We start from the raw sequence: 22,030 nt of genomic DNA, 5'->3' as shown, positions 1-22,030 counted from the left end.
TAAAGGAGGAAAGCTCATAAGAAGGTAATAGGAGAAGGAATATTTAGTTTTGCACGAGTCTTCCTAAAATTGTGCTGCTTCTGAAATGTAAATTGTAAGAGGTTTGTATACAAGATTTCACAATGTGTCATGTAAGAGTTATTAGGATTAAACTATAAAAACAATTACTTGTATAAGATTTTCTTAAAGAAAATGCATATAGTGTATATGTCATAAAGCTCTTTAGAAATCTCTTGCTTTATTAACAATATGTAGAAGACATTTAGAATTAGGACTAGGTACAAAATGTTCAGGGTATTTTTTGTGCTGTGAATGTTCTGGAACTAACATGAAGTATTTAGTTTTCAACTTGTCAACTGAATCTATATGAACACTTTGAAGAAAAAGGAGAGAGAGAGACTGCAAACCAGGCCAGACTCCTGCCTTACCTTTGCAATAAAATGTCACTTGAAATTGCTTTGGAAACTGCCTTATAGCAACAGCAGATGTACACTTGGTACAAAAAGACAACATCATGGATTAAAGGTTTTGTACTGTCCTTTCCAGCTCCCAAGTCATGCCTCTGGTCCTGATCTTGACTTTTGTGTCTCTTTTCCAAAATTTTGAGAAGTTTAGACTAAGCAAAATAACATGGTTTTAAATGTAAATACTCCAGTCCTGTGGGAAATTTTCTGATGTACAGATGCAGGTCCAAATTTTGGCTGGAGGGAGAAGAATGTAGTGATTCATGTCCATAGCTCAGACTTGGGGAAACCCAAATTTAAGATGAGAAAAGCAAAGCAGTTATCACAGAACAGTTTTTTAATTATTACTCCTGCCTTTTTATGAAAGAAAATAAAGTTTCAAAGAGGGAATAATGTGTGCCATTTATGCTGCAGTATTACAGATATTTTGTATAAATACCAATGGCAATGGCAGGAAGATGAAAAGTATTCTTTTTGTCTGCTAGTACTTTGTTAGCAGTGTTCAGATTTCAGGCTGGTCATTATCTTTTCAGTTTGATCTTGAGAGGCAGCGGTTATGAATAGGGGCAGGGATGGAACCGCAACTCCCCTACCGAGACGGAAATCTCCTCCCGATTGAAGCCCATGACAAAACTCCCATCAACATCAAAGCAGAAAGATTCCAAGCACAGCAACCTGAATGCATCTGAAATCCACTGTTGAGCAGCTTGGAAAGGTCAAGGTTTTTTTCAGATTAGTAGGGAAAGAAAAAGACCCAGAGCAAATCATGACAAGCATAAAGAGAAGAGGAAGTTGGCAAATAAGTTCACAGTTCATTGCTAAATCTCTGTTTATTAAGGAAGATAATTTTAATGAAAACTGATACAGGGATTCAGCTGGCTTAGGTGTTTCTGCTTCAAATGAGAATGGGATTATTTTTTTCCTTGGTTTGATGTTAGGGAGATGAATATATAAGACCTGGCTTTCACAAGTGGTATCTGTAGCACTATTGTGGCTGTTTACTTAACTAGCATATTCTGCAAAAGGAAGACAGAATTTTCCAGATGACCTGATAAAGTTTGTATCTTGTATCTTCAATTTCCATGTGTTTGTGTTATTTAAAAAACCAAACTAAAACCACAAAATATTCGTCATTGCAAAGTGCTTAAAAATTTATTTTTAATATTTTACAACATTTTGCAAAGGAGGTACTGAAAGAGAAATAACTGGTTTACATAAATTTACTGCTCATTCAGTATATACAAAAGGAGTTTAATTTATAAATTTGGTATTTAAATCTAGTGGTTACATCTCATAACATGGCTTTAGTGTTCAAAAACAGCAAAATAATCCTTCCCAATTACATATTTTCTCCTTTTTTCCATACTGGAGTAAATCCAAACCCTATCATATTTATTAAGGCCGTGAAGGTTAAGGAGTTTATTATGTTAAGGAAGCATAAATTACTTCATAAAGCCACAAATGAACTCGTTAAATTAATGTCTGCCTTATGAGTCTCCAGGGAGCACACAGGCAGGGTGAGGCATGCCCTACTCATGGATGAGATGGGAGCTGACCAGCATGACAGATGTCAGGAGGCTTTTAGGAGGGGAGGATGGGCTCTGGGAGGTCAGACTTCTTCTGCCCTGGAGCAGCTGCTGGTGCTCAGAGGCAGGCTTGGATGGAGCCTGAGCTTCAAGGTGCTGGAGAAGCTGTATGTTACTCTATCAGGCCCTAATAAATTCAATTATGTGTTGAAGGATGATGGTTAAAACAGATAAATGGAAGTGCTGTGGTTTTCATCCTAGCTTCTCCAGGTTTTTTTGCCTACTTGCTTACCTGTTGCTTTGCCATTTTTACTCACTTATGCTGAGGTTGCTCTTATGCTGTTCATGTCTTCACTACCAAAACAAGATAAACTGCACCATGAGTTTGTAACTACTTATACAAAACCAGACTTGCACTTCTATTTTCCTTTTTGCTTCCTTTTGTATTATTTTCCAGTTTTTTCTTTGTAAGTCACTGGCACATGTGATGTAGCAGCACATCTTTACCTGCACAGGGCCCTAAAACTGAGTTCTTAGCAAGGGTTCATTGCCCTGAATTCTGTAACTCAAAGGTTACTTATCAATTTTGATGTTTGGCACTGCAAAATGTTTTCAAGCATTTTTTTGTACAAAGTGTAATTGTTTTGTCATATCGAAATATGAATTTTCAAGAATTTATATTTTGGGTTTATTAATTTCAAAAGTAAGATTTAAGCAGTCTGTAGAGTCATCAAAAATTGGAATCAGTTGAAGCTATGCTTCCAGAGTACAAAATAGGGTTATTCTCTTGAATTACCTTTTAAATGTGTTTTCAATAGATTGCATTTCTCTGTTGCCTTGAGCATTTAATGTGAACTAAACTCATAGCAAAAAAGGCATCTTATTGTTTTTGATGAGACTAACACTAATATCAAAGGATGGCATCAAAAAGGAGAGCATCACTAATTATTCAGCTGCACCTCTCTTACCTGTAGAAACAGAAATAATATGAGCTGTGCTCCAGAGAGCTCACAGCTTAAGCAAGCCTAAGTCTTGATTTCAGTTTGGGACTGACTGTGTACAGAGATGATTGATAATCAGTTGTTGGATAAATGAAGATTTATAATCCTGTCAATAACAAATCATCTGAAGGCTTTGGCCAGGATCAGCTCCTTGCTCTGTGTCATAGCAGTGAAGCAAGTGTGCCAGGCAGAGCAGGGTCAGTACTAAAACTCAGCTAAAACTGAGGCAGAACTGATGAACTGGCTTATGTAAAAGGAAAAAAAAAAAAAATAAAGTGTGGAAGAGAATGTGAGCTTTAATGCTCCATAAATATTGTATTAAAATGCTTTGCTGTTATTATTAGTTTCTCTATTTGTAAACACTGGTAAAATGTATGAAATATGGTCTATTTAAATATTTTATATTTATGTTAACTCTCATGTTTCTTCAGAAAAACAAATTATCATGTAATATTAGGAAATTAAATAGTAAAAAGTAAATAGTAAAATTCTGGAATAACTGCAAGGAACCATTCAAAGGACTTGCAGCCAAAAATTTTTGAGAGTGTGTTTGGGCATGGTGTTGATTAATAAATACAGCTGAAATATGATCTGTGTCTTTATGAATAGTCTTTTAGCTCTGTCTTCAGGATTTTTTCTTTATTTTTAAATCTTATTCTAATCAGAACTAAATTCTGAATTTCAGTGTTGTTCATTCTAAAAGTGCATATAGGAATGGGGGGTAAAGAGCTCTGTATGATCATGAGGTAGTATTTACTTTGAAATTCAGGGGCTGTTTTTGTATTTTTCAGACAAAGTTCTAATTTCAGGACACTGCTGCATGCAATTGAATCAATGGTGGTCACAGCAGATTCCTGACACTGTGAGATGGGATTCTGCTGTTCTTCTTCTGTGTGGTCTTCAGATGGGCCTCCAAACTGGGCTGAATTTCTGGAAAGCAAGAAAAGACATTTTATTTAAAAATAAACAAGTAAGAGATTTCAGATATTTTTGCAAACATAAAAGAGAGCTTTCTTTTGAATTGCATTTCTCTATGCACTTTGAAAAGTGAGGAACCAAAACAACTTTAGGTTGTTTTGTTTTTGTAAATAGTTTATAAATGTTTCCCAAAGTAATCAGGGTTTGCATAAATTACAGAAGAAAACCTGTGTTAAATATAAGAGGAAGTTAATGTTAAGGGGTTAAATATCTGTAAGAGATTCTGTTCTTGTCCATCTCTTCTAAATTTCTTCCCATGACATTTCTCACACTCTGGAGAAAATGAGTTTGAGAATTAAGTTTATATTCAGGAAATTATTGCCAAATTTGGCCATGAATTAGACAATGTTGATTAATGATAACAATCATAGCTTGTTACAAGCAAAATAGCTCATTTTAATTGAAAAATATAGGCAAGGTTACTTACTTTCCAAATTTTTGGGAGTTGTGTTTAATCTTCTTTTTCCATGCTTTTTATTTACACTGTTGTGATACCATGATGCTAGGTGAGTAAGAATTGTGAAGAATTCAGTTCCTTCTCCACCTTTTTGACCATTCCAAGGATTTCAGCCAGCATTTATACTGATAAATGCTTTATTTGCTAGTAGGCTTGAGACATATTTATTCATTAATTCTCCAAGTGTGCTTGTAAGTTCTATATTGACAGACAACCATGATGTTCAACTGTTTTCTTTCTCTTCTGTAAAATTATAGCTTCAGTGTTTTCTGGATTAAAAAAAAAAAAAAAAAAAAAAATTTGTTAAGATCTTAAAAACCAAAGAAAGCAGCTGTTACCCAGCTTTTCAGGATGTTTTCAATGAAAAGATAAGGGTAGAGTGAGTGAGATGTATACTTTGTGTTTATGTATGTAAGTATAACAAAGTAATCCATAATTTGTCTTAACGTGAGGCTGTAAGTTATGGTGCTAAGTTACATAAGAGATGCTGGAGTTTTTGTGTGCTGAGGTGGCTCATTGTTTATTTGTTTGTTTGTTTGTTTGTTTTAAACTTTATGTAGATACTTTCCCTGTCATAAAAATTGGTGAGAGAGATAGAAGTAGCAAAATCAATTAGTACGTGCACCTTTTTTAGCATGTTTTTGATACTTTAGATGCAGCAAATCTGTGGATCGATAAATCCTACTGCTAAAAATTTAAGGCAGTCATCAATAAAGAAACAATTAGCTAATATAATACTTGGTATATAAAGTTAAAATTTAAAGAAATATAATGAAATATCAGCTTTTTCTATAATGTTACTCAGTTTATGAGACACTAGTTCTGCAAAAACCTTGCACTTACAAATATTTTTGTACCTATTTTACTCCTGGTTAAAAATCACTGATAAAGGTTTGTAATAAAACCTGAAATAGTCACATGTTTACAAATGTATTTATTTTTTTAATGCCTGTGTTAATATTTTGGATTGTTGATGGAGGTCATAATTTTGTATCGGTGAATCAAAATATAGTGAAACTGTTCTTGTGTTGACATAAGACTAGAAGAGAGGACTGAAACTGCTATATTTCATCAGGTGTCTTTAATTAGCTAATAGTCTACAGTGACAGAATGCAAAAATTTCATGTCTCTTCTAAAGTTTTGAAGCCAGAGATATGTGAAACTCCTACAAGGTGATGGAAAGAAAGCATTGCTCACCAGAACCTTGCCACCTGTACAGGCTGGCATTGCTCTACATCTCTCATTTTAATACATTTTTGAGCAGGAAAAGAACAGGGCAATGTTGAACAGAGATCAAAACAAACTGCTTGTGTGAGTCTGAATTTTCCCAGGTCCTCCTATGCCAATAGGAGTCCAGAGCAGGTGTGTCATGCCTTTTGTTGAAGGGCTAAACAACAGAAACTTCTACAGTCTGTGAGAAAAACTTGCCAGTTTGTTAAACTTCCAGCTTGAAGAAAATGTGGAGTCCTTTTCCCCTTTGATGAAAAAGCCCAAGCCATTGAACATAACACCAGAGGTTGGAACACAGCTCTTGTTCAAAATGTCAGGATGCACCAGGTGCCAGGGGGATTAACTGATATGTGATTAGACATCTGCTGACCAGACCTGGCCTGTCCTACACCCTGTTTAAAATGGCTGCAGACTTCAGACTTATTTTTCCTTTCATTCAAGGTAGGATTTTCACATTTCCATGACCTAGGAATCTGTGAGGATTCCTGCTTCTCCTTGGTCTGGTTGGCATCATTGAGAGGAACTACAGACATTCTAGAAAGGTGTGAGCAGTCTTGGCTACCAGAGATGGAATGGAAACCATCGTAGCCACTTGATGAGCCTTCGTGCAATTTCATGAGCAATCTTTAACTGCAACATGCCACTAAAACCTGCATGTCTTTCTATTTTAAGTAAATAATTACTTTGCACTCCTCATTGAGTCTTGGTTAGCTTGGAAATTATACTCTCTTAAGATGAAGTGCTTTTTCCCTTTTATATTTTTACAGCATTAGTAAAAGCCCAAGATATTGATATTTATCTGACACCATTGGAAAAATACATTCAGCTCTTTCAGAAGATGAAATTCCCAGAGATTTGCTATTTAATCCCACCTTTATTTTACACATATCTGCCTGATATGGAGCCACTCTCAGTTTACAGCATGCCTGCATGAGTTGTAGCCACAACCTACTTATTGTTCAGATACCTTCAAATAAGAGTTCTAAACCACATAAGTACCTAATAAATAAATGTTACTTGATACACAGAACACTAATAAAAAAGACATGGACTTAATCTGTCTTTTAACTGCCTAATAAACACCAAAATTACATTACAGATACTTTCAACCAGTTTTAGAGTATTAAAGTTGAAGATGAGATGAATAAATAGTTGTCAGATAGCCATCAGACATATAGGTGCTATGTACTTAAGAACAAAATATGCTTCTTGTCTAGAAACAAATTCTCTAGAAGCCATATAACCTTTCCAGGGTGGGTAGCTGCTCCTTACTCTCCTTTGTTGGTATAAATCTGTGAATTTCAAAATGCTGGTAAGAGCTGGAGAAGCCAAGAAAATATGGGCTTTGCAAACAAGCTCTGAATGACCTGCCTTGAGGTGTTTTTGTGCTCAATAAGCTTTCCCCATGCTCCCACTGAAACCAAGTGGACTGCTGGAGGTGTGAGCACTTTTAAATGCTGGCAAGCAAAGATGTTTTGTAAGGTTCATTGTTCAGAGTATTTTGTTGGTCAGGAAGTAGGAGAATTACACATTACATATGCATGTGTGCTAGGTTTGATTCTGGGGTTGGGGAAGCCCTCTTCTGCAAGTTTACTAAATTATAAAATCTAAGAGAACTGGTATTGCCATTTCTGTATTTCTTGGCACAATATATGCCACAGGAGAATTAGTACCCAAAAGCTATGGCAGTATTATGTCAAACAGGTGAATGAATTTCCAATATCACTTTTACTGAGAGAAAGAAACTACCTTTACTGTGTTATTTTCTGAATGTTCACTGTACAGAAGGTGATACGTAAGAGTCAGTCTAGTTGGGCATGTTGAGGATGCTCTGGGAGCACCTCAAAGCTGTGACTTGAATTATGAGGTAATTGTAAAACTAGAATCATTAGAGATGAAAAATTTAAAATATAATACATGTTAAGGTTTGTGTTTATATATAAATTAAAAAATAACTTTATGACTGATGTCATGACTACATTTTGAAAAGTAAATTTACATTTTTTTCTGTGGTTCATTTATTTACATTCTAGTCTAGATTGTATATTTCACCAAAAATCTTTTCAAAGAAGAAACTGAAGAAGCATTAGAGCATGTGAAAACAGCTAGAACTACCTTAAAAAGCTTTGAGAATTTGTTCTTTAATCACAGAAACATATTGGAGAGTTACTTCGCCTGTGCTAAGGAAGTTAAACCATGGGATTTCACATCTGAGATGTTGTTTTCCAGATTTAATATGTTCCCTAAAAGCTCACTGAAGATTGAGGTATTGCTTATTATCTCTACTGTTGGATAAATGCTGTTGGATAAATGTGTATCTGAGAAATATGGGCTATTCTCAGTCATGCAGACAGCAAGGCTCAGGTTTCTAATATCCATAACACAAAATCACAGTGCATAGAGGAGAGTTAAGAGTGTTGAACAGGATGAGAATGTCACATGCTGTGCAAAGAGCAGACTAGTAATAACATTATGAGGAATTGCAAATGTGATTCCTAAATCACATTTAATGTTCATTTCTTAGGGTTTTGGAAGTTGTTTTAGTAAAGTGCTGGCCTCCACATGCAGCCCATGGCTTGAACTTTCGCCTGAGCATGGCATCTGCCTCTAAGAACTAAGGACCCATCTATTTATGGCTATAAAAAATGTAGTGTTTTAGGCTAGTCCTGGATGAGACAGAGCACCCTTCATCTTCCTTTTTAAATCTCTGCCTTTAAGCAAGAGAAAATGAAAAATCTGAGGTCAGGAAAGAAATACAGTATATTTGTCTAATATTGTAGTTAGTCAGCTGTGTAGGATGGGAGCAGCCATAACTTTTGGTTCCTGGGGCCTTTTCATTGTTCTTTACAGAAACTGGAAGCAGTTGTAGTAGGAGACAGGACTGGCAGCTGATTAGAATTACAGAATTGTAGAATAGTTTGAGTTTGAAGGGAACTTTGAAGATTAGCTAGTCCAATTCTCCTGTGATGAGCAGGGACATCTTCAACTAGATCAGGTTGCTCAGAGCCCCATGCAACCTGCCCTTGAATGTTTTCAGGGATGGGGCATCCCAAACTTCTTTGGGCAATCTATTCTGGTGTCTCACCACCCTCATACTAAAAAAAAATTTTCTCCTAGTACTCAGTTCAAATCTACCCTCTTTTAGTGTAAAACTATTATCCCTTGTCCTGTGGCAACAAACCCTGCTAAAAGGTTTGTCCCCATCTTTCTTATAAGTCCCCATTAAGTACTGGAAGGCTGTGATAATGTGTCCTCAGAGCCTTCTCTTCTCCAGCCTGAACAATCCCAATTCTCACAGCCTCTTATCTGAGGAGAGGTGCTCCATCCCTCTAAGCATCTTTGTGGCCCTTCTCTGGACCCACACCTTTCCAGGAAATGTGAGGCTCACTTTAGGGATCTGAGCTGGAAAATTATGTACTTTAGCTCTGCAACTATTGAGACTGTGCTGCTCCATCCCAACCCCTTAAAATACTATCTGAGAACAAGAAATCCAATCTCGCAGCGTCGGACAGTGCTCACCAGCGCGATCTCTGACAGGGATTAGGGGTGAAGGTGTTGGATATTGGCTGTCTGTCATCAGAAAGACAGGTTGAGGTGTTATTGGTGGGGGGGAGTTGTAGATACTTGGGAAGAGCACCCCGTGCCAGCAGTTTTACAAACGTGGCAGCTTGTGCCCGTCAGAGACGTCGTGCACAGCCACTGCATGTGAAGAGGCTCTCGCTGGCAGTCTGCCCTGCCCTGTGCCAGGGGTGAGGGAAGTCTGCAGGTGACAGTGGTGAGACGAGGGGTCTGCAGTGACGTGGGAGGCTTGGGGAACTCATGACTGGTTTGCTACTAGGGAAAATAGCTGAATACAAGGAAAAAAATATTTTCATCCCTTTGGGGCATAAAACAATTACTTCATTTGAGTGAAATCAGAGACCATAGAAATTAATTTGGCACGTGTAACAAAAGAGGTTAAAGTGTGTTCAAAGTTATTCTTCTGGGAAAGATTTTATTTTTCATAGCAACATTTTCTCTTATTGTAATAAATCATGTGTTTATACATGAAAGTATGTGTTTAGGAGTGCTTGCTCTTTTTCATCTAGGTCTTTTTTAACACAGTCTGCTGAAATTGGAGTTAAATGTGTATGCTCTATGGGACAATTCATTTCCATTTATGTTTTAACCCTGGCAGTGAATCGACCAGGATGAAGCCTTGCTGGAAATATCTGTTGCCCCTCCACCTTTTCTTTCATTGTGATTATTTAAGATAGCACAGGCTTAACTGCTCATTCTGCCAAACCAGAAGGGAAAAGATCAAATGGAAAAACCATATCAAATATAGGTATGTTACTGACTTTTTTGTAGAGGTTAATTAATTTTTATTAATTTGATCGAGGAAATTTCCAGTATTATGTTGCAATTTCAAAAGCTGAAAAAACTGTTTTTTGGTGGACCCAAGGGGCATAGTTAAAGGGAGCTGAATTAATGGTTTCTGGAAAGCTCGTCATAAAGAGAATACACAATCCTTTAGATTACAGTTAACATTGTAGTAATGTTATAATGTAACATTATTCAAAAGTATCTGTAAACTTGGAGTTGTGACTCTGGGAATGTTGTAGTGCTGAATTGAATTAGAGAGGCATGAGATAGGCTTCCAACACAGATGGGTACAGAGTCTAGCTTCTTTAAAATAGAAATTCAGTTTCTTAAGGTTAGATTTCTGGATGCATTTTCCTGATCAGGTAAATTATTTATAAGTCTCATATGTAGACACCTTCAGATGGCTTTTGCCAATGATTTTTACTAGATAAACTAAATTTAAATGAATAAAATAAATTTGGAAAAGTGAAACAAAATACCCCAGCAACATTGCCCAAAATTAAAAAAAAAAAAAGAGAAAAAAATAAGAAAAAAAGGTTAGTTTTTCACATATAATATACAGAACTGTCAGTTTTGTAAGCTCTTTTACCTGAGTGTTAGGATGCAATTTACATGCAGTTCTGGTGCAGATACAAAATCAGCTGATTCTACTCAAAAAGATAGAGATTGTTTTTTAAATATTGGTTTATAGAAGCATCTTGCAATTAAAACTAAAATAATTCCTAACATTATGCTCACCAGAAATCATGGTATGTCTATAAAATAAAACAGAAATTTTATATATTTTTATATATTTATATATTACTGTACTTTTTAAGATTTTTCCTTGTAATTTTCAAAATTTTGGTGTTAATTCATTGCTATAAATATCTGTGAACTTCTGAAAATATGTTTTTGGAAGGATTTAATCCCCTTCTAACATGAATCCAAATAAAGAAGTACTCTATCATATTATGTAGTTGGCTTTACTGCCTGCTAGTAAGCAGCTAGACCACTTAGCTGGCAGGAGGGCAGCCAAATTCTGTCTCCATTTTTACCCTGCAGCTTTGTGGAACAGGGAGATATTGATTAAATTCCACTTGAGGAGAGGGGGATAGTGAAGCCCAGGTATGTCCAGCTCCAGGTGCAGATGTAATGGGTGCCCTGGGATGATTCTCTTCTTCACTCTCCCAATCCAGAAAGGGATTCTCCTAGCTATGTCCCTGCCATTTCCCTGTGCTCCTGGCACCTGTGTGCCCACAAGGCTGCTGGGTTTGCCCAGATGCAGACCATTAGATGGTGGGCTGTGAGCTTGCTGGTCTCCAGGAGCTTGGATCTGCTGTATGGCAATTTTGGCAATGTGCTAAGTAGAAAGATTGCTGCATGTGTGAGGAATGGGTTTTTTTGTAAGGTATTATTTAAACAGGCAAATTCTTGAAAACAGACACACATATTAAAGTTGTTAAAATTGTAAATAACAACAATAATTTGATAAAATATATAATAATGATACTTATAAGGAAAGGATTAGCAGAATATAGAGATTTACTTTTCCATTAGATGGGGTAGGAAGTATATTTTCTGTGTGCATACAGACTGATTTTAATCTGATTTTTTATCTTAATCTAGGTAATTAAAAACCCAGAGGAATGGTTATAAATCAGATCTAAACTAAATGAATGGTGCCTGCTAAGTTCATGCAGAAATGTTGTAAAGTTGTTAATGCCTTTGGATTAAATTCCTGATATTTCTTTCAACTTCATGGCAAAGCTTTCCATGTCTCAGGGTCAGGACTCACTCTATGTACTTCTGAATTTCATTGCTCCTGATAAAATCCCTTATGATTCACAGTAAATTCCTGCTGATCCTTGCACACAGCTGCCTCAGAAAGGAGAAGTGAATGGCAGCAGTGACCTACTGCTGCCTTTTTTATTCCCTTCTGAAACACCAGGAAGCTTTGAACCAGCCTTGTCTGTGGCAGATGTGGATTGAAGACACCCCTTCTGAGGTCTGTGTGTAGCTTACCCAGTCTTGCCTTTACCTCTGAGGATTCCCTTCATGCTCAATATATAAACATAAATTTGGTGATATGCTTGAAAAACAGTTTTAAAGTGCTAGGTAGAGTACAGCAATTTGGTCAGATGTAGACTGTAAGAGGGTTTGAATTGATCATTTTTTGAGGTGATGAGTGCTCCCTTAGTGACTTAACTTACTCAGGACAAAAGCAGCCTTTTAGCACAGTTCTGAATGAGCATTCTGCATTGTAAATTTGCTGACTTTCCACCTTACTGCCAGGTGGAGCACAGTCAGTGAGTATTGGTTTTCAAGTCTGAGCCACTCTTCCTCATGCATGCAGTCTTAGTGTTGACAGAAGAGGTACAGGTGAAATACCAAGCACCAATTACTGCACTGGTTTTACTGGCACGACTAAAATATTTATTTTCCAGGTTCATCAGAAACTATTTGCCTTTGGGTTTTACAATCTTAATCAGGATCTTTATCAGACAATAGCTGTCATCTTACAGTTAATTTATTTGTCAGAAGCTTCAAGGTTCATGCTGTTAAGTGTATGATATATGAATAGTGTCCACATATTTCCCAGGAACAAGTCTTACATATTTCTGGAAAGGCAGGAATATAATTGACTAAAAAGTGAATGGAATTGCCTGAAAACCTGAACAGAGCAATGATCTGGTTGTGATGTGACTGGGGGAGGTCTGATCTCAAAGAGGATCAAAGAATGCTTAGGTTTCAGGGCACAAATGTGGTCTTCTCAGACTTACTGTCTCAAATGGATTCTTGGTGAGTTAAATGTGTGTACCCTTAAAAGAGAATATATCCTAATTTAGCCACAGAACTTTATCTAAATTCCTTTATTTGTCTTAGAGAAGTGCAGTAGTTCATCCTGTCATGGGTTTTTTGTATATATAAGTGGGCTTGTACTGTGTATTTAAAAAAACTCAAACAAAATTCATGTTAGTTGAGGGATGGATGGAGTTAGAAAGGAAGAAGATACTTAAATAAACAAGTTAATTTGATATGCCTATTAAAATATGCTGGTTTTTATTTAAATGTCCACCTTGGCTACTGATAGTTTTATTTGTTTGTTCATTTATTTTTCAAGTGGCTTGCAACAGAAGAGATGCAGACAAGCTGCATAGAAAATGAAGTTCTCAGAGGTGATTAATGTTTAACATATTTAGTAAAGTAACAAGTGTACCTTTAAATGTATATGTTGCATGTTGCTATTTATGTTGCTAATGAAAAAAAAAAAAAAAGGAGAAGGTGTTGGAGCTCTCCCTTTAGAGCCAATATGAGCTTGTATTAATATGCACCTCTATTTTCTGCTCTGCTATTATTTTTCCAAAAGTCCTCATCTGTGAACATGGTTAATTACCTTGAGTATTAATAGAGTACATCTGTGCTGTAGAAAATGACTGTTCTGTTGCCTGATACATGTGGTAGCCATGGATTAATATAACCTGACTAAATATAACAATAATTCAGTCAAAAGATACTGTTTACTTAGTGAGTTGGTGCCAAGTATTTGAGTAGCTGAAGTCTGATGTTCATGATAACCTTCTTAATGATAATATATAGGCATAATTTGTAAAAACCTATTGAGAAGATTTTTATTTAACAGGAGGGTTAACAGGACAAAAGAGTAGAAAGTAAGGGACAATATAGATGGCTATAGTAAGGGACAATATAGATGGCTATAGTAAGGCTATTCCTCTTACTATGCTTCTTAAACAAAGGTGTCCCTGGTACACCTAGGTGCAGTGGTACACTTGCATTATATCTTAAACTGTTATTCAAAATCAATCTTATTTCTCAGAAAATGATTTGATTGCCAACTCAGTTTCTGTTAAAACAAACTATCACTCTTAATAGTATCAATCATTGCTTGTTGGTTAAAACAGCACTGAAAAATCTCAAAGTGTGTTCAGTGACAGAGGTGAGCTATGTGTTTACCATTACCATATTCTATCCATCAGATTTTTCTGCCATTGAAAAAATATGCATTTTTTATTTTTTCTTTTTTTTAACATTACAGGAGTTTGACAATGATTATCCTGACTTTAAAGCCCAAATACTGGATCTTGACAGATGTGTTGCCTCAGTTTTGTGTGGGATTTTATGACTCTTCTAGCTTAGAATCTGTGTTCAAAGCCAGTACCCATATACATGAAATTGTTTATTTATTATTAGGAAGATAGTTTTGTGCATTGCTTAAATTACAATTTTAATTAAGCTATTTGTGATTTGAATGCCTTGAAATACTGGCATATGTATTGCAGCTGGGAATCAAACTGTGTCCTATGATTCTGTTCTTGTTTTAGTGATGTTCTGACAACAGGTTCCTTCCAGAAATTAACCCATAGCTAAAGCCAGATATAAAATACAGTTCAAAGAAACGGGGAGATTTTCAGCTCACTAGCATGTTGTATTTTGTATTTGTCTGCATTAGGCCCAGAGAATCTATGGATGGCAGGCATGTCCAGGCCCTCCATCTAGTGTAGTACATGGTTAATCTGGGTATTTTCTGCTGGAGCATGTATCATTCTTACACAGGAATAACGAAAACTTAAGATAGGAAAGAACTGATTAGAAACAGTTCTTTAAAATACGATTTAGGCATTGTCATATGTCAAACATGAGTAAATGAAGTCATGTTATTAAGAAAGAGGTAAGTATGCAACTGTTCAAATGAGTGGCTGTCCTGAAAGGCGTAAGGATGTGAAACCTCATGTCAGCCTTGATGAAGCCTCTAGTGGAGTATTGTGCTCAGGCACTACACTTCAGGAAAAAGGATCTGTTGATAGTCATTGAGGCTGAAGAAGAGAGGCATAAATCTTCAAATACAATAGAGATTTCTGTATAGGAAGGAAGGAAATAGTCTATTCTCTACACCTTGAACATAATGAACTTAATTTAAAGTGTATAAGGTTCAAGTCTGATGACTGAGAAAACCACATTATGCCAAGCATAATGAATTGCTAGAACAGATTGCTAGAGGAGTGACAGGCACTTCATTACTGAAAAATCTTCCAGGGAGAGCTAGAAAAACCTCTTCTGCAAATTGCATAGCTATAGCAAACCCCTTCTTGGAGCAGGAACATGGAATAATTATTCTCAAAGTCACTTTTAAATGTACATTTCTATGACACTGTATTACACTATATCTATGGCAGAGTATTGCAAATAATTTGTGGGTATAAAGCAGTAATAATGAATATGTAGCTACTAATTTTGAATAAAAGAATTTTCCTTAGGTAGACACTTTTGGCATTGTTAACGATTGAATGAGTGTCTTGCATTTAATGTCCACCCTCTTTCTTTCCAAACTTGTTTTCTCACTGATTTTAGATAATACACACATTATTACATCTACTCTTTCAAAAGGCTGATAATTTGTCTTAACTTTACATATACCAATGAGAATGGAAGGCAATTTGAAGAAAATATTGATGCTTGCTACTTGTTTGGTAAGCTTTTACAGGAGTAGATGATTTTTTTTCTCTAGAAAACATTAGCTTACAAGTAAGACTTGGAATTTTTATGAGACTCAGGAGGAAAAGCCTAGTGACTTATAAGAGAGAATATATCTGAGGGGAAAAAAGGGGAGAAAATAAACAAGTGAGAAAAATGCAGGATAGAATTTCACTTAGGGGCTGGACTTGTTCCTTGTGTACCTTCCAACTGAGAATATTCTGCAATTTAGAAAGTATCAAGAGTGTGGGGTATATGTCTAGAACTGGAAAGGCTAGTTCCATACATTTCAGGATCTGAGCTAATCTGTAATTCTTTAGCATTCTACAATTCATCTGTCGGGGACAATTTAAGATCATATTTAGAAATATCTGGTTTGTTGGTAAGCACATGACACATACCAACAGTATAGTTTGGTACAGTGCCAATCTCTGCACTTCAGAAATATTTTGGATGAGATTTCATGTTGAGAGTATTACAGGAAGAGATCTCTGCTGCTTTCTCTGTTGCTTGGGTTTTTTCTCTTTTTATTTTATTTTCAAGCTTTCCACCATCTTGGAAACTTTCTAAAAAAAAATCCTGTCCGTGGAGATAATTAGCCCAAATTGCAATATTTAATTGCAATTGTTTAGTGATGAAATAGATAACTGCAAACGAACATGATGAACACATTAAAAAGGTATTGAACAATGTGAAAATAAAAGTGAATTTTTCTGCTGGTTCATAATACCTTAATTTATATTCTAATAAGCGGGGGTATGAGGAGGAGGTTATAATTAAATCATTAGCAAAAATATGCTGGTTACTTTGGGAAAGCTTAAATGTTCTAAAGAACTGAAGGAACAAGTACAGACATTTTGGTCCTACTTTTCATAGGAGTCCATAAATAGTTTTATTGTTCTGTGGGGACAAGATCTTCAAAGATACTTATGGGGGACCTAGACATCCAAGTTATTTGAAGATTTTGCTCTGTTCCTTACTCTTGTTCTGATCCTAAGCAAGCATGCTTTCATGCACAGAGGATGGAAGCTCCTGTGAGAGTTTTAGACGCACAGGATTTAAATTATTGTGTACTACCAAGTCCAGTGTTGAAAACTGACATAGCTAATAGCACTAAAGGAGGGAGAAACTAAAACTTTCCACCGGAATTTGTTCATGAGATGCTAGTAGTAAAAGAAAAAAAAAACAAAACCTGATTAGATGTGGGGTTTTGCCTTGCAGATTCTTAGAAAGTTCAGAAAATAGCTTTATATCTCAGAAATATGTGGGGAAGTTGAAATCTCTTGACTGTTATGAAGATCAGACCTAAAGTAAGTGGAATATTCAGGTGGATTAAATTTGTCAGTTTATTTTAAATCAGACTAATTAGGCGTTCTCAAAACCGGTTCCTGATGGTGGATTTTGATCCTAAGGTGTGTACTTAGAATTATAACTAAATATATAACTGATGTTTGTCTTTGATGTCATGGTCAAAAATGATCATTTGTGGAATGAGAAACTACAGTCTGGTCATCTGTACATATTTAAAAGTGTGTATAGCAGCAGGAGTAGAACTCTCCATTTTACTGTGTGGAAGAGTCCCAACATAATTAAAATGAAGTTTTATATAATGATACATAAAATAACTGAGTTTATTAAGTTCAAATAGTTTATAATTGCCAGTGATCCATAAAATGAATTCTAAAACATTCTAGTAAAACTATGACATAGAGTACAGTTTTAGTTAAATTATTCCTCCACTGTAATTTGTTTTTTATGAGTAGATGCAGGAATATTGTCACTCTTAATATACAGATCTTACTGGTGTATTTCTACCATGTGTGCTTTTTTTTTTTTTTGTTTAAAGAAAATGTTACTCTGGTGAATAGGAATTGCGTCAAAGAATAGACCTCTGTCAGTATAGCACAAAGTAATTCCTCTTCAGGCATCTGACATTGCAGTTAATCAGAAGAAAATGCACTTTACCTGACATATGTTGAATTCTGGGATCAGCCCTTTCTGTCTCTGTTTTTCTTAATAATGTCACTACCTGTTCTTCATGGATAAGCAGATGGGATTCAGAGAAAGATTTAAAATGGAAGCTCCCTTTGGTTTGATGTAGAAAATCCATATGTTCATCTCAATAACATGATGAGGATTCTTAGAAAAACATATTTGCTTGTAATATTTCAGTACAAAAGTTAATATTTCAATGTACACATTAAAATATGTGTGAGTTGGAATTTTTGGTTTTCTGCTGGTTTTTGTTTGTTTGAGGTTTTTTTTTGAGGGATTGTTTTGGAAGGTTTTTTGTTTAACTGGTGTTTTGGGGAGTTTTGTTTGTTGGTTTGGAGATACTTTTTTTTCAAGATTCTGGTATAATTCTAGTTTCTTGTTTCTTGGTATAATTCAGGTTTCTTGTTTCTCTTCCAGTGTTGCATATGCTTACCAAAATAAAATTACAATTCAGAATACTTTCTCATGTTCCTTTACACAGCATAATGTACTCTTGAGTAGAATAGCTTGAAGTAAACTAAGTGGCTCTTTTTTAAAATATCATGAGGGGACTTTGTTAACATTTCTATAACTTTAAGAAGAAGTGGTTTAATAAGTTAAAGAATGCAAGAATATAAATTAACTTCTTTCTATGCAGCTTTTCTTTTGTGGTTTCAATACAGAGACATTTGTATGCTTTTGGGTGCTTTCAGAGGCAATGCAAATGCTGCTTTGTAGCCTCTTTGCCATAATTCTCTCATCTTTTCTTATCTTGATTTATATATGCAGGATCTATAGATTTCATTGACAGGTTAAGTGAGTTCAATATACCCTACAACTGTACTTTGAGTGTTTCTTCCCTCTTCCAGAAAATCAAGAGCTTGAGATGCTGGAAAAAGAAATGTTTCTAATGCAGGGCTCTATCTACAGAACTATTTGAAATATCTATTTCAGGCTACAGGCACATGAAACAATGTTGAAAAGAACTGCAGTTGCTCAATAAATTGTGGGATATTTATGTTTATATTAATGTAAGATTTTTCTTAACATTTCTTATAAATGACTTACAAATTTAGACTATATTTGAGTGTTATATTTTTAATTTAATCCTAGAAATGCCATAGTTTTGATTAAAAAATTAAATACTGAAGATTTTACTGTCTCTTTTGTTTTTAAAATAATAGTTGCTATGTTTTAGGATACCCAGAGTAAAAATATCTCGGTTCCCAAGTCAACCAATTTCAAGATAATCCCAGAGTAAAACAAACTTTGTAGTTTCCTTTAGAGCTTTCTTAATGCCCAGAACTTGCTTGATTATTTAAGTAACTGAATAAAAATTCAGAAATCCATAAAATCAAATTTAGAACTCACAACTCTACATTAGAAAGCTCTACATATCCAGAAGCAGGAGTCCAGAAAAGTCAGGGTACAGATCTGTATGGGGAGTCAGTCTTGCAAAATTCTGTTTCCCTCAAGATGCTGTCTTTCATAGGCAAGGTTAAAAATACATGTACTAGATCTTCTTTCTGTAATTTTGCTGGTACACCCCCAGGAGGAGTTGCAGGGCATCTTTCCAAAATCTCCCAGGTGCACTTGTGTGTTACCTGTGGGTACAGGTGAGTGTCTAATGGCACAAGAAAGTTGTGCAGGTATGTTTTTATCAGACACTGCAACATGAGACTGTTAAAGTGCTTGATCTTTGAGTTGAATTTAGAGAAGATGGATTTCATGTGTGCCTGCTAAGTAATGGTGGTGTAGGAAAAAGTTTAGGCCTGTGAACTCTTGCTGTAGGGTGGGCTTTCCTCTGCATCCATTTCTCTGTTTTGTAGCAGAAGCTTGTCTTACACCAAATGTAGTTGATGCTTTTATCTGTACTTTCTGTTTCAGAGCAGCATTGATGATTGGACTAAAACCCAGTGGTGAGAGATTAATGTGGAACAGATGGATGAGCAGCTCAGAAGGTTTGCCAAGGCAGGTTCCACAGCCATCTATTTCTGCAATTTATCTGTCTCAGTGCCACCCCTCCCTCACTCTTCCCACCCACTTGGATGTTTTGGTGGGCTTTTTACTCATGTCCAAGCTGGATGTTCTGGAACAAGCTTTGTTTTGAAGGCTTTCTTTTAAAACTTTATTTTTCTGAATGAGTTTGCAGCCCCTGTGGAGTTATAAGTAAAATCATGCTGTCACTTCTCTGAGTTGAGGCAATATGGGAAATAGAAAAAGAGGGTGGGGATTTATGGCAGACCCCTCCAGACAACAATCACTTTTACAGGTGGAATTTGCAGAGGTTCGTCTGCTCTGCTCATGGACATAGCTCCAGAGGGCTGGGAGCTGCAGGGAAGGTACTCATTTTTAAAGGGAGGTCACTTCTTTTGCCTGAAGTATTTCAATGTTTTGTTGACAGAAGAAAATTCCAAGGGGACAAGAGAAGTATGAAGTAAAAGTAACAACAAACACTCTCCCTACTAGTGTCCTGTAGTGCAGGACAATGCAGTTGTGCCTCACAGACAGCACAGTGGTTGAATACAAAGTCTTGAATCTAACATATATAAAGCTGCTTCTTTTTTTGTATTTGTTTAATTCAGAAACAAATTATCTTTATTGCATGCCCATTTATTAGTCTTCTAAGAGAAAAATCAGATTTCATCATAGATGTTTTCTCCTAAATTTCTTCAAAATTGTGAACTCCACCTACCCAGTTCTGAAACTGGGTTCTGAAACATCAAAAAAATATCCCTGTGGTTTTGGTTCATAGTTGTTGGTTTTCAAAATTTTAATACATTTCTTTTACACCTTTTTGAAAAAAATATTGAAGACCAATTTCCAATTTTTTTTTATTTTTAAAATTAAAAAACTTTGAATCTGAAAGTGTAGCAGAGAGTGCAACGGAATTTTTCTCTTTTTCTTTAATATAACAATGATTAATCACATACAGTTTTAATAAAAGCACGTTTAAACTTCTTTTCAATGCAGAAAGCTCCTAGCAGTATTAGCACAAAATTGTGGTATTTTTTCACAAAAAGAAAATGAAAAAATAATTGACTGTCACCTTTTCAAATAATTTATAAAAAATTTAAGGTTTTTTAAATTGAATTTTATTAGTCCTACCAGGTAGCAACAAAATACTGCAAATATCTGCATCACTCCCCAATGTTTCTATTCTGCAGATACTGAGTCTGTATCTTACATCAGCTTCAATGGCAGCTGTGCACATAAATTACCTTTAGTGTTATGAAGTACAGAACACCAGGGTACAAGACAAAACAAAGCAAAAAGAAAAAAAGCCTGTAACAGCATCAAGAAATATTTCTACTAGGCTGATTAAGTCCACACTTTGGTGGCAAACCTGAAAGTGTATCTGGTATCTAGAGTGCGTTTAACTTATTTAATTGTGTTTTTTAGTTAGATTCCATTTGAACACTTTGTTATATGCTTGTGTCAGACTTTTTCATTGACTTAATTTGCTCCCTGCTGTCTCTTTTCTTTACAGGCAGCTTTTAGTTGCAGAAGACCTTCTCAGACCTTCTAGGAGTCCAGTTTCATAAAGGTAGAAAATGAAGTCTAAAGCATACTTGCCAATGCTGTGCAAGAGTTGAGTAGTGAAAAGGTGAGAGAGGTACCTTTTTTTTCCTTCTGTTTTTGCAGAAGAGTATGTAGCAAACTATTTGTTTGTTTAGGTCTTGTTTCAAGAAATTAATGGTAAAATTGAATCTTTTCATGTGACTTACCTAGGTATCAAAATTCACAGCCTAGCAAAATGAACCTTTTGTCTTTGGTGTAGTTTACCATCACTGTGAATTACATATAATTTATTAAATTCCTCAATTCCAAATATGAAATGTGATATATATAGACAGATGTTGTTATTTTTGCTCTTATTGTTCCCAAACTTTGGAAGAAATCAGCCAAACATGGACTGCCATGGAATTTTCTTACCAAGAGCATAAAAGAAGAGAAATTCCTTTATTAAAGTCCAATGAACAGCTGCTTGAAAGTTTAAGTAACAATCAAATAAAAAATTAATTATTAGAAATATTATTATTGTATCAATAATATTCACTCCCTTGATATACTTGGCAAGTTAAAAAGTTTTCTTCCTGAATCTTTATTGCAGATTTATATTTTCTCCAGATTTTAGTGCTGGGAATTTACATTTATGCTATGTAACTATACATATTCTAAAAACATTCCTGTCTCCATGTAGTAGTTAAAAAAAAATAACTTTGTGAGCTTGTCACTCCTTCAATTTTTAAAAGATTCTTTATTAATGCTGTCCATTTTCAGTGTTTAAAGATGTTTTCTCTTGTGATATCCAATGATAACAATTAAAGGAAATTTGTTAAGCTCTTGTTAGCTTTAGTTCCTCTGAAAAATAATTTTTTATTAGTGCTGTTTTTTGTTTCTTTAGTGGCTTTTTTGTTTTGTTTGTTTTTCTAGTTTCATATGCAATTGATTCTGAAAACTAAATATGTGGTATATTTCATTGAACATGTGAAAGGCTGGCAAAGTAAATTTAACATGCAGATTCTGTCATTTCCATTTGGATGGAATTTCAATGCATGT

General features: G+C 35.4%; 1 long non-coding RNA gene across 1 annotated transcript in view; it reads left to right on the top strand.

The window, feature by feature from the left end:
• Positions 1 to 22,030, top strand: part of LOC116183296 (uncharacterized) — a 52,373-nt gene that overhangs the window by 3,169 nt on the left and 27,174 nt on the right. Inside the window, exons 2-4 of the long non-coding RNA XR_013339446.1 lie at positions 3,783 to 3,961; positions 19,355 to 19,442; positions 20,962 to 21,074. This is a non-coding gene — a long non-coding RNA (uncharacterized LOC116183296). The remainder of the gene's footprint in view (positions 1 to 3,782; positions 3,962 to 19,354; positions 19,443 to 20,961; positions 21,075 to 22,030) is intronic.

Source organism: Lonchura striata, chromosome 1, assembly GCF_046129695.1.
Source record: "Lonchura striata isolate bLonStr1 chromosome 1, bLonStr1.mat, whole genome shotgun sequence".
NCBI lineage: Eukaryota > Metazoa > Chordata > Aves > Passeriformes > Estrildidae > Lonchura > Lonchura striata.
This window is presented reverse-complemented; position numbering and strand designations above follow the sequence as displayed.